Genomic DNA, 13,162 nt, shown 5'->3' on the forward strand with positions numbered 1-13,162 from the left:
ACACTAAATAATGCAGTGTCTTGCATTCTTATTGTATATACTAGGAGTGTGATTAAGCTTATGGCACTGTACTTTATTCCTTTATTCATTTATGTTACAGAATCTTGGAATGTTAAATGTCTGTATATTCATGCCATAAGCAGAATTCACTGCAGGAAATTAAAAAGGATTCCTACCAAAGACCATTGTATTGAAAATGCTGTACTTAAGAATTGAATGTAACTGTATATAAAAAATGGCTTTACCAATGGCATAAATAAGCACAACATTCTGGGTAATATGTGAAGGAGCTGAGCAAATGGTGTTTTAATACTGATACAAAGAATCTAAGAGTTGTTGTATTTTGGTAGGATGGCAGTATTTTTTTATTTCAGATTTCATTGCCAGTTTGCATGTTTTCCCTTTGCTAGTTTTTTTTGTTTTCTCCAGTTAATCTGGTTTCCTCCCAAATACCAAACGGTCTTTGCATTTAAACTGGCTTCAAGTGAATGAGTGTGGCTCTGTGGTGAGTTGTTAAGGACTAACAGTCCATTCAGCTTTGGCTCTTGCCTTACTGTGGTGACCAAAGCCCCTATCCCACTACATAACTTTCCCATTGATTTTTAATCACAGACTTTATTTACATAATCTTAGCGAGTAAAGGGGAGTCGTGATGTGCACCTGTGATGGCCAGTCATGTTACTTTGACCTCTGCAGCGTCCAAGTCATACTGGTCTGTGGCACGCTCAGACTTAATCAAATGGGTTTGAATGTGTCTTAAGTTATATGGGTGGGCTCATGTGTGCATGAGAGCTCAAGCTCAAGGAGTGCTCATCCAGGCATACAATGCATATAATTCAACCATGAAGACTCCCAAATCCTGCAGCTCCCCCTGGCAGCCCGCATAGGACCCAACAGGACTGCCCCTAGGACTACAATCCCTGACATGCTCTGGGAGCTACCATTTGGAGATCCGAGCCTGGTCTTGCTGCCATCTAGCATCCTGTCTGAGACAAAGGCCCGTGTAAGCTGTCTCCCCCTGTCCTTCCATCCTGGGTAAGGATGCCAGCCATCCCCCACAAGGTGTAAAACTACTGATGCTTTAAAACAACTAGATTTATTGCAAAGTGAATGTTTTGATGATAATAACATATCTCCAGATAGTGATAATGAATTGAATTATGTGGAACCTATTGGCTCTGCCACTAATGTGAATAGTTGCTCCAAAGTTACTTCTTTATTAGAGGGTGTCCGACCTGCTGCCCACTGAGCACAAACAGTCACCAATATCAAAAGCGTTGTGTGCAACAAGCGTAGACAGTGCAAGGAAAAACATGTTATATATTGGGGCACTTGAGTTTCTAAGCCTGCACTGAGCATGGTGTTATGCTTCAAGGACTGTCATTCAAATGTAGACTTATAGCCATGTTGCAAGTGAAAATAAAGTGATTAACAGTTTCTTTACATTTTGACAGTTACTGCTGATAATAAAACTGTTTGGTTTCTAATACATCTTTTATGAGTTTTGATAGAGTTCTTTATTTCTCATATATGCATAGAGGTAATAATGGTCCAGCAGTTAATGTGTTAAAGAAAGTGGGGTAATAAACTGAGATAAAGGAATCTGTGGAGTGTTTTTTTTTTTTTTTGCTCAAGAGAGGAACAGCAGAGTGTAAGAAAAGGGAGATGCGTCTTTGGTACAAAATTACAAGAAAGTGAGTTTGGATCTTTTCATTAAGTCAAGTTTGTAATTAAAACGGACACTCATTGTCTGAGTGTAGATGGTGAGTGAGCTTGTGTTTAGTAATGCAGCTCACATTTTTAATTAGAAAAAGAACAGATACAGGAAAAGTTTCCCTCACTGCTTAGTCAACAATAAAGTTGTTAGCTTAGGCTTGTGAGCCAAATAACATTTGTTAACCGTGTTAGTCTTGTATCATGTTGATAAGTATGAACATTTTACTAGAACCATGGGTTGTAATTATGACGAGAAGTTTTATTTTCTTTTATGGCATGTGTACTAATGGGTAAATATTTAAACTAGTTTCAGAAAGTACTCTTTAAGGGAATTTTATTAATTTTGTTATTTTGTACGGTCACTTTACAATAAGAATAATTTCATTTTTTTAAATAACAGCTGTAGTTTGCAGTTTAATTATAAAGATATGACTTCAATATAGAACATAAGGCTGGTTATGCAGGGGCTTGGTGTAAAAAACAAAATGATAAAGAAAACGTAATCAGAATCTTCCAGTTCTATTAACATGAAATAGGTAGGTTATCAGTATTGGCCCTAAAACACCCTGACTGGAACATTACTATGATTTCTAGTCATGTAATGTGACATCCTGAAGACGACATGCTCCAGCAAGTGTAGTTGTTACGTTCCACATTCCCTCCGACTAGACTTTCTGTAATGTGTTGCTACCTTAACTCGGTTCTTCCTGAAATAAATACATGATCTGATGTGTTTCTATCATAGTGATAAGATTCATTAAATTTCTTATATTAATTATCTGTAAAAAAAAAAATAGGTCTTCCGTGGTGCAATATTTACAATACCTAATGACAGTTTGATGTCATTAAAAAATGCAGTGCTGACCGAGTACAACTAAATATTCAGGCCAACCGATTTAAAAAGTGGCATCATCTTGTGGTTGTTTGTAGTGTCCCCACTAACTGATAGAATTTCAGTGTTTAAATTCAAGTATTAATCTACCGATGTTTAAGACTGTTTTAGCATGGTTGGATTATTTTTCTCTTTTCATTCTTAAATGTATTTTAGTTGATGTTTTTAATTTGTTTGTTTTATCTCGTTTATGACATTATAAGCACATTCTCATTTGAGAGTGCTACATTTAAGTTTATAAGAAGATTTTTCACATTTTTATTTGAGTTTTTTTTACTGAAAAGACATTTGTTTGGGATGCTATAAGCAGTCGACTGGACATCTGGATTATGGAATGTTGAGATTTTTTTTGTGAATGCATTCATGTTGTTTGCTGCTGTTCAGTTTTGTAGGAACTTTGTTATGAAATCATGTTATTTTTTCTCAGCCATCACCATTAACAAAATAGTTTAAAAAAATATGATTCGTGGGTGAAGTATTTCTTTAATGTTACGAAAAAAAAACAGGCAGCGTTTCATCAGAATCTAAATATGACCTATTATTTGTAAATGTGCCCAATCACCAAGCTCTGTTTTTAATATAAAGTGCTTGAAGGGCTGCTGCCTCCTCCGACTTTGTATGTGTTTGTGTGTGGGAGGGTTGGCCTTTTTTTTTTTTCTTTTTTTTTTTTATATAAAGTTAATGTAACCTTTGTAACCTCATGGCAGTTTAATCAGGTATGTGTCCTAATGACAGTCAGAAAAGTTAATCCTCTGAGTGTATCATTGATTGCTGAATTCAAGCCAGGAGGCAAAGAGGATTCTCTTCTTTCAGGTACTCCATTTATGGCTAAGTGGTTAATAGTTTGAAGCTGTTCTAATTATTTAACAGCCGAAGCAATAACTCTTGAGTAATTCCTTCTGTTATAAGTGACAATAACTATGTTAGAAACATGTTTTTGATGCATTATATTATTGGAATTGTTATTTTCAGCTGCGTAGAGTTTAAAAGTCTTTTACAAGCTGACGAACCTATGACATTTAACAGATGAGACAAGACCATTCAATTTATGAATCTTTTTTGATGAGATAAATTTACTCAACAGCTTATTTTTTAACTCATCTGGATCTCAGTTTAAAAACAACTGATTGGTTTGTGGAAGATTTCCATTATCCTTTACATTCCTGGCAATGACCCCTCTTCGTTTGCATAGATGCCATCCATTACATGAATCACTATTCCATTGATCAAATTTATTGATGTCTTTCAAGTACCTGGATTAGGTTCCCACAAAGGCCTTCTTTCATTAAGGCTGAAGAGGTTAGCTTTGGGCTATCAGAGTAGGACATGATCTTTCTACCACTTCAGTCAGGACTGGGACATGTCCTTCAGATGCACTTGACCGCTCTTCTGTGTATTGTTTTTAGCACTACTGTTTATTTTTTGTAGTGAGGTAACTACAGCTCTGTGTGATAAAGCAGATGTTAGACTTGTTCTGTTAAGAAGAGTAGCCCCCTTTACATGTTGCATTAGCATGCATTTACATTTATCTGATCACAACTGGGTCACACTTAATCACATTAATCACCAGGTATAAACCATGGAATCAGATTGTGATTGTAACACCTAGACCACAATCGGTCTGGACAGAAGCTGATAGTGGCCACTTTTAACGCAATTATTAATAAAATTGCACATATATTAACCATGAAAAAAGAAGATGATTGGAATTTTGTGCAGGGAAGATATTGTCGGTCTATCCGAACATGATGCAGACACTGGAGACTAGAAATCACTGAGCATGTCAAATTTAGCCATTGCATGCTGACGTTTCAGCACAGCCCCTTTTTCTGACAGCCAGTAGTGTGCTGCCTGATAGAGCTGGTGGTGAATGAAGGGTTAATGGATATGACAAGTTCAGGATGCAATATCTGCCCATTTTTAATTTTATTTTCTTTTTTTCCATTCTGTCGTGGTATGTAAAACATAAGCTATCAAACAAATGAGATACTCTTCAGTTTGCAAAGTCCAAAACACCCAAGTTCCTTATTCCTCATCATGGCATTGTATGAATTTTACTTGCAGATGAGCATTCATTGGTCGTCCACTCTTGTGCACACAGAACCCACCCCTTTGACTAGCAACAAAGTCAAACCTGGTTTGTGGACTAGTTGGAGTGAGTCACTAGGTATGTCATACTGGGGGACTGATGGTCACAGGAGTGTGCCTTTGATTGCAGTCTAAAATGATGTAAATTAAGGCTAGAACTGAAAAACACTGGAAAAGTCGTCAGATGTGACATGGCCAAACATAGCATAATGTTCTCAATCATGGTAAATGCACTTCAGGGCCAAAACAGGATCCCTGGATGGACAGAAGACTGGAACCTACGATGGAAAAGCAGTCCATTGCTGGACTTTCTCACCCACACACCCATGGGGTCAATATGGAATCACCATAGAGCCTGGCCTGCAGGTTTTTGGGTGTTTAGGAAAAAGCTACAGTACCTCCAGCAAAACCTACATCAAAACCTACATAGCCATGTAAAAAAAATGCAGATGAGAAGATAATCAATACCTGGGCACAGAGTTTGAGCCCAGGGCGCTGGATCTATGAGGCAGTAGTGCTAACCACAGTGCCGCTGTATCGTTTGTCAGTATTTATAGAGCATAAATAATCTCTTCTGTGAATTTTAGTCTACATGTCAAGCAGACAATTAACAAAGAGTGAACTAATTAACAAGATTACTACTGTCTGAGAAAATTAGCAAAGATAACAGTTTTGTTGAGCTTATCGCCTCAGATTATTAGGTAATGTTAGTCCTACACAGACAAAATACCTTCTGTTGTAATTTTCCTGGCAGATTTTTATATTCAAGGTCAAAAATGACAGAGCTGCAAAGCCATTTGCAGTTGAATGTATGGTGTGTTTTATAATAATTTTATATTTGTGTGTATGTTTATTTGAGTGTGTAATTGTTTTGCTTTGAGCAATAGTACCTTTTAAATTCTTAGTTTTTTCTCCTAGGGCAACTGGCAGAGACAATTGGCACGGGAAGCAGATTTTCCTGTGATTTAGTTTGAGGCGTATACAAATGGAAGATACATAATGAAGTTAGTTGATATAAATCCCACAGTAGACAGAGCTGTATAATTGCTGTGGGACATGTTTGCTTGCAGAATGGTGCAGTTAATCAAGTCACGTGTTCTGCTGATTTGTAAAATTTTATGGACTTTTTCATTTCTCTTGTGCCATGCTAAGGCAAAATGATCCATTTTAAAAAAATAAAACTGATTCATATAGTGTGGAGATCACTTAAGTTGAGGTAAAATGGACCAGGACCTAGGTAGAACATGTCTAGAGACCAGGTCACCAAACTGGGCACCACAGAAGGACAGATGCATGTAATAAGGAAAATATCAAATAAATGTTTGGGAAATAATGATTGATGTTTTTTATGCAAATGCTAGTGATAAAGTGTGAAGGACATTATTTTACAAGGTAATATACATAATTCAATTCTGACTGCCTGTGTCCAGCTGGTGGTGTTAGCCCTACTAGTTCAGGGTTAGGAAATACTGTGGAAAGGCTGTTCCTCTTACAATTCCACCTGAAAGGCATGATGGCGCCAAAATAACAATAAACAAAAATAATCAAAACACAAGTAATTGTATATTTAGCTTGTATTAAATAATCATTCAGTGTTCAATCTGTATCAGGCCCTGATTGGAAAAACCCATTGGGAATTTCACCAGATAAATTCAGCTGTAGCAGCTGGGGTATCTGCTCCTTCTCTTTCCAACTGTGTTAGCTGAGGTACTCTCGGTTCCCCTCTTAATTACCTTCTCTGATGCTTTCAGAAGTTTGGAGGATGGAAGGGTATAGGGGACTGCAATTCAAAACTATCCGGGATGAGAAGTTCAGCAGAAATTATAGCATTATGGCTGGTATTACGACATGTCTGGGATCCAGTGGTTGTGCCAAGTAGCACTTATTATAGCTTCAGGATACTGGTACAATGAATAAATCTGTGTTTAATTAGAAAATTCACCCCCTTTTGCTAGAAATCTCTGGAATTAAAGACGTTTCTCTGAGTTTGTCCTGATAGAACCCAAGAAATGCTTTCTCACTGACTATATATTTGAACATTAGAACAATTGTGATGAGAGCAGATGGCTCAGCCCAACAAGCTTGTCCATGTTATTCACCTAGACTCTCCAAAATAATATCAAGCTGAGATGTGAAGGTCTCTAAAGTCCTGATCTCCACTGCACTACCTGGTAATCTATTCCATGTGTTCCACATGATGAAAAACTGTGTAATTTTTTGCAAAATCTGTCTTTAACAAGTTTCCAACCATGTCCCCTGTTCTTGTTTAATTTATTTTAACATAACAGCTGGCATTCACCGTACTAATTTGCTTGTGATCAGAGTTAGAGAGACACTGGTAAAGGGTTCAAATCAAATCCAATTACATTTTATTTGTCACATACAAATTGTAAATGCAGTACAATATTCAGTGAAATGCTTAGTTGCTAAACTCTTATGACTGCGTCTTGAGACGAATATAAAAAGGACAGTAACAATACATAATTTAACAATCATTAATAGAATTATAAATATCTAATGAATAAATATAAAAATCAACAAATAGTTGAGTTAACTTCAATAACTTAATGTGAATTAACATTAGGGCATCATGTATTTCTAGTCCCTTTCCTTATTCAGGATTTGGCTAGACTGTGGACAGAAGCTCTCCCGTTAGTCTCTCTGAACTGGGCTTCAGGCAGCCATAGCGTTTACTTGACAGTGACACAGGAAAAAAGGTCATTGTTGGGGTGGCTGGTATTATTGATAGTTTTCCTTGCCCTTATTTTACATTGATAGGTGTAGATGTCCTGGAAGTTAGTGAGTTGAGCACTCAGTAATGTGTCCAGCTAACAGTACCACCACTCTCTGCTGAGCCTTGTGGTCCTGCTACATGCTGTTCCCAAACCAGAGTCGGAGTACTTTCAATGGTGGATGTATAGAAGTTCTTTAGCAGCCTGCAATTCCTGGGGTGTCTGAGGTGGTACAGACATTGCTGTACCTTCTTCACAGAGGTGTGGATGTGCCTGGACTGGGTCAGATCCTCCGTAATGTGTCTGAACTGTCCACCTTCTCTACCCGAGTGCAGTTAATACAGAGACGGTGGTAATGCCTCTGCAGTTTCCTCCTAAAGTCTACAATCCGCTCTTGTCTTGCTGACATGCAGTAGAAGACTGTTGGCTTGACACCAGTGTGACAGACTCTCCACCTCATTCAGGTAAGCCTGCTCACTGTTGGTAGATATCAGGTCTACCATGGCTGTAGTGGTAGTGTTATTTGGGAATTTTATTAGTCCATAATTTTTATGTTAAGTATTCAGTTTTTGTGATTTGTTTTTTATTTTGACTTGAATTGACAAAGTTAATTTATATTACTGTAATGTCTTGTTTAAATTGTTGATGCAATTCTCTGAATAGCATCACTTCACCAATTCAGTCACACTATTGACGTCATACCATATCAACTTTATAAATATGGCGATAATAATATCACACTCTACTCTGTGGTGGATATATGTAATAAATTTCTGAAGAACTTTACCAATAGTTTTAATTCAAGCAGGCCCTAATCTCAGGTTTTGCGACATTTTTTGATCTATGACTTTGTTTTTTGCTATGGCCTTTGGTTTTGATAGGTTGATCTCTTTGTCTCTTTGGTTTTGACCCTGACTGCCTTTTGACCATGTTTTTGGTGTGTGCTTTTTGATCTCCAGATATAGATTCTTCTCTTGCAATAAATCTATGATTGTTCATCTCATAGGCATCTGAAAGATGCCCTGTTTAATGTCCACATTGACAAAACCAAACTTGCCATGTTAATGAGAAAAAAGAACTGCTTCTCCAGGTAGGTCTGCCCTCCATTTATTTGGTCCAGAAATGAATGCTGACTTCGATGACCATGTGGTGTTTATTTTCTTGGTGTTGTAAGGGGTGGAACTTTCAAGTCCCATAGTGGAAATGATGCCACAGATCTTCCAGGGTTTTCACCTCCATTCTAAAAATGAAAATGGAAAAGATGTCAACAGCTGTGTTACACCCTCAGACTTCCACCTGTTTCCCCTTTTCTAACATTCTTTATGTTGAGAAGTTCAGTGTTTTGAAGACTTTGATCATGTAGCCTCTTCTTCAATTTCTTAAACTTCAATTTTTCCTTCTAACTCATACCCTGCAGTCTTGGAATCAGCCTAGTTCTGTGATTTCTGTAGCTCTCCTGTGTCATTTTTGTAATATGGAAACTAACATAATAGAGCATGATGATAATAATAAAAATACATTTTATTTATATAGCACCTTTCCCATGCTCAAGATAATGAGAACCAAAATCAATCATGCATAATAAAAAGTAAATACAATCAATGTAACACAATAATAACAATAATAAGCAGAAATAGTGTATGTGTTTTTGGGATGGTCCGGGTTGGCTCCAGCAGCCTTTTACAACTTGCACCCAGAACTGTCGATAACATGACTGGCATGAGCTGTGCAATGAGGACCTGTACAGTCAAGAGTAGGTGCAAAGTGCAAGAGTGTTTTTATTAAGTGCCTTGAGCATGGCAAAGACGCTATATAAATAAAATGTATTATTATTATTAAAATCAAACAGTGTTTCAAAAAGCATAGTGCAGTCTTCTAATATATAAATTATCCATGATAAATAATACCAAAAAAGTCCATTGCTCTGTGAGGAAGTACAAATCTAATAAATGGAAGTAATAAAAAAACAAATGATTCAATATTTCAGGATGGCCTTTCCCCATTTCAGTGCCCCTCTCTAAGTACCATCTTGTACTGCTCACCCATCTCCCAGGCATACGTAGCAGGGTTTAGACACCTGTGAAAGCGGCCCTTTTTCAACTCACCATGTTGGGTGGCTTACCTCACCAAAGCCCTGTAGATACTCTCCATGGCACAGTATATAAAAAGGTATTCTGTGTTGAACCCAGTACTTCTTGGAAAGGCTCCAGTCTCTCGCCAGTTTGAAACGAATTAAGGGGGTTTACGAATGGTATGCAAACTGGAATCCAAGCACTGTAAGGCAAAAGAACAGCCCTCTCTGTGTGACAAATAAAGAAAAATCCGTTTTGTGGTATGTTAACTCATACGAATAACATAAGTTAGTGTAGCTTTTGCAAATCTGTCAGTTTTTGTTTTATAGTTTTACTGATTGTAAACTTCTGCTATAAGTTATTGTATTCTCTTTTCATAGGACATTGAGAAAGTTCATTTGATAAGGCAGTCTGGTTTTCCAGTTATTTATTAACCAATGTCTGCATTGCACTGTGCAGATAATTTTGGACGGCTTTATGTTAGCAAAAGCCAAAACAACACTGAGATTTACTCAAGGACCATTCTTATATTGCCTCTGGGTCTATTCTTTGGAGCAAAGCCGGCTTCTCTACCTTGCTGTGTTTCGCTCTGTGTTTTGCTGATGACAACAATAAAGGCAGCTGTTCTTCGAGTGAAAGTCGTATTTCATTTTATATTTTGGTAGCTGGCTTGTTTTAGTAGTAGGCCAAGACAGATGAAGCAGTTTGTTGTTGCTACTTTATGCTGGCGTCTCAATCCAACTGGTAATCTGCTATTAGTCATCACTGTCTACAAGATGTGGCTATTTGTCAAGAAGCAAATATTTTTTTGTGGGGCTGAGCAGGGGATGTCCCACTAGCTCAGTTGCTCCAGAATGACACACATAGTGTCTGATACAATCATGAATGGTGCCATCTGAGCCCACAGAACGCAGCTCACCTGAACAGATGGTGGCGGTGTTTTGCTAATAGCTTGTAAAAGATATAGCATCTGTAAGATCTCCTCTTTGAAACATGCACTGATAAGTGACTGCTGCGATCGATAGACTTTTTTTTTTTTTTTTTACAGGATCAAAAGTGTTCTGAAATAATGGACTTAATGGAAACTGCTGTGCTGTCAGCAGTGTATCTTAGTGTCAGAAGGAAGCTTTCATCATTTTAAAATTAAGCAGATTGTTTTCTTCCAGCATACAGTACTTCTTCAGTTTTTTTCATCTTGCTTTTTCCAGAATACTGTGGAGTTGGGTGGGAAAGGAAGGTAGGAATCAGCTCTGAATGGAAAGATTGTCTGGATTGTGTGCTTACTCACACTGGGCTGAAATGGAATCAGCTATTAACCTTATCTACTGTACATTTGTTTGGGATGCTCATGTGGTCCCCCTGCACGGATGTCTCATTCCTGATGTACAGTGGATTCTGAAAGTATTCAGATGCCTACATGTTCTGCATACTTGATTGTGTTACCCGACTATGTAAGTATCGTGGGCTGCAATTGCATTCAGTTGCGCCTAATACTGAGTGTACGTAGGATAGGCTGCTGCCCTCTGTTGGTTCGAAATGGTTGGTTAAAGGATGACTGTCACAACTCACCCAAGCACTTGCTTCATAACAATTTCTCCTTGTTGAATAGTGAGCCAGACCTTCTCTTTCAGGACACAAAACAAGTCAAGGTGTCCTCGACCTGCTTTTTTTAAACTTGGCAGATGCAGATTCATTACAGAGTTTGCACTTTTGTCTCTCCTCTCCTCTCTTGGGAAACGTTTTCCAAATCTCTCTTTTTGTTTTTACACTTTACAAGTGGGTATTTGATTCCTTTTTCACTTGAGCTTATCCCTAATCTGTACAAACACTTGAAATTATTCCCTAAAAGCCAAATAAGTAAACAACTAAGCAAAGGCAGATTTTCAGGTAGAACAAAGACAGTTCAGTTCACAAGTTTAAAGCAAATCACTTTTGACAGCCTGCCTTCTCATTATGCATGCTGAATATTTTCAGATAACTCCTTTTACACAACCTTAATATTAATTTTAATGGAAGCAGAGAAGAATGAATTGGTTTGGATATATTGCACAGAGTTTTATAACATTTTATTTTTATATTTTAACTGTGTGTGTAAATGTGTACAGTCCTATGAGTTTATAATTGGGAAGTATGGTGTATAAAATACATTGAAATGAAACTGTTGGGGAAATTGCATTTGAGATATCTTGAAAGGTATTTCAGATATCTCAAAATGTAAAGCTTATCCTTGCAACATATCTTGAAATCTATTTGAGATATCATAAAATGCATTTCAGATATCTGTAATTCAATTTGAAATATCCCAATATCTTAAAGTGCATTTTGAGATATCTCTGCTTGTTAATTTGCCTTGCCATAGTATGTGTGCATGTCCGCTGTCATGGATTGGTTCTTTCTCCAGGGTTTTATGCCTGATGCTGATGGCGTACAGTATGTTTCAGTTCCCTACAGGAAAGTGGAGCCACAAAACCTTTTAGTCCAACCCCTTTTCGTACCACTGACTCTGGCACCTCTATTTCTAATTAGACTAATATATTTACTGTGTTGACTGAAAGCTTACAACCTACTAGATACTGTATAAGGCATTTGATCAGTGCCAGCGTGAATCATCAGTCTACGTTTTAGCACATTTTAATTAAAAGTAGACAAAAAATAGTTCAATTATATTAATCAAGTATATATGAAATTGGAAATTTTAACACATTATATTACAATTTACATTGTGGGGCGGCCGAACACAGGTTCAAACAATTCCGGAACAAATCAAAAATGTTTGGGACACCAGCTGGGTAGTCGTCCCTTTTAATTCTTTCAGATTTCTCAAATTTGAACAGGTGCTGTCTTGTAACACTAAACATAAGGCAAGCGAGAACAAAACAAAAACTACTACAGTGCTTAGTATCAGCAAACAAAACAACGGAAAGTTTTCCCAGAGCTTTCACTCTCCAGAACTGGTCTCATCAAGTCAAGACAGCTTAGTGGAGGCACTCTGTGTTTTTATGATGGGAGGATCAGAAAGGGTGGAGCTAATTTCCTTCACTGGAGGGTTTCTGGGAGCTGTGGGGGAAAAGGAAACAAGTTTAGTGACAGTGGCCCCTCTCGCCCTGGTGGGTTACCATTTACCTCGAATGAGCCCTCAAAGAGAACCTCAGACACACATGCGTGCCAACATTTAGTCAGAGTTGGAATTGTTGCATTTTTTTCTGACTTCAGTAACACAGTAATTGCTTTCAACTCTGTGACTCCGACTCCACAGCCCTCATCCCCTACCACAGCCCTTTCCTAGCAGTCAAACCACATGCACTTCAGAACAGGTCAACCACCTGAAGCTAACCGTGCTTTGGCCCGGCCAGTGCTTGGATGGGAGACCACCTAGGAAAAGCTTGGCTTGTTGCTGGAAGAGGTGTTGGTGAGGCCAGTAGGGGGTGCTAACCATGTGGTCTGAATGTGGATCCCAATGCCCCAGGAGGACACTGTGCTGTCAAAGTGGTGCTGATCTTTGGATGAGATAAAACTGAGGACCTGACTCTGTGTGGTCATAATAGATCCCTGGGCATCATTCGTAATGAGTAGGATGTATACCGATGTCCATGCTAAATTGCCCACCATGGTCTAGTCATTCTTGGCCCTAATAATCCCCTGTATCTAATTGGCTAACTATA

At 38.0% G+C, this 13,162-nt stretch overlaps 1 protein-coding gene across 4 annotated transcripts in view; it reads left to right on the forward strand.

Annotated features, from left to right (window-relative positions):
- LOC120531758 (protein TANC1-like) overlaps positions 1-13,162 on the forward strand; it is a 539,293-nt gene that overhangs the window by 104,643 nt on the left and 421,488 nt on the right. The gene's annotated exons all lie outside the window — the stretch shown is intronic.

Source organism: Polypterus senegalus, chromosome 6, assembly GCF_016835505.1.
Source record: "Polypterus senegalus isolate Bchr_013 chromosome 6, ASM1683550v1, whole genome shotgun sequence".
NCBI classification, from domain to species: domain Eukaryota; kingdom Metazoa; phylum Chordata; class Cladistia; order Polypteriformes; family Polypteridae; genus Polypterus; species Polypterus senegalus.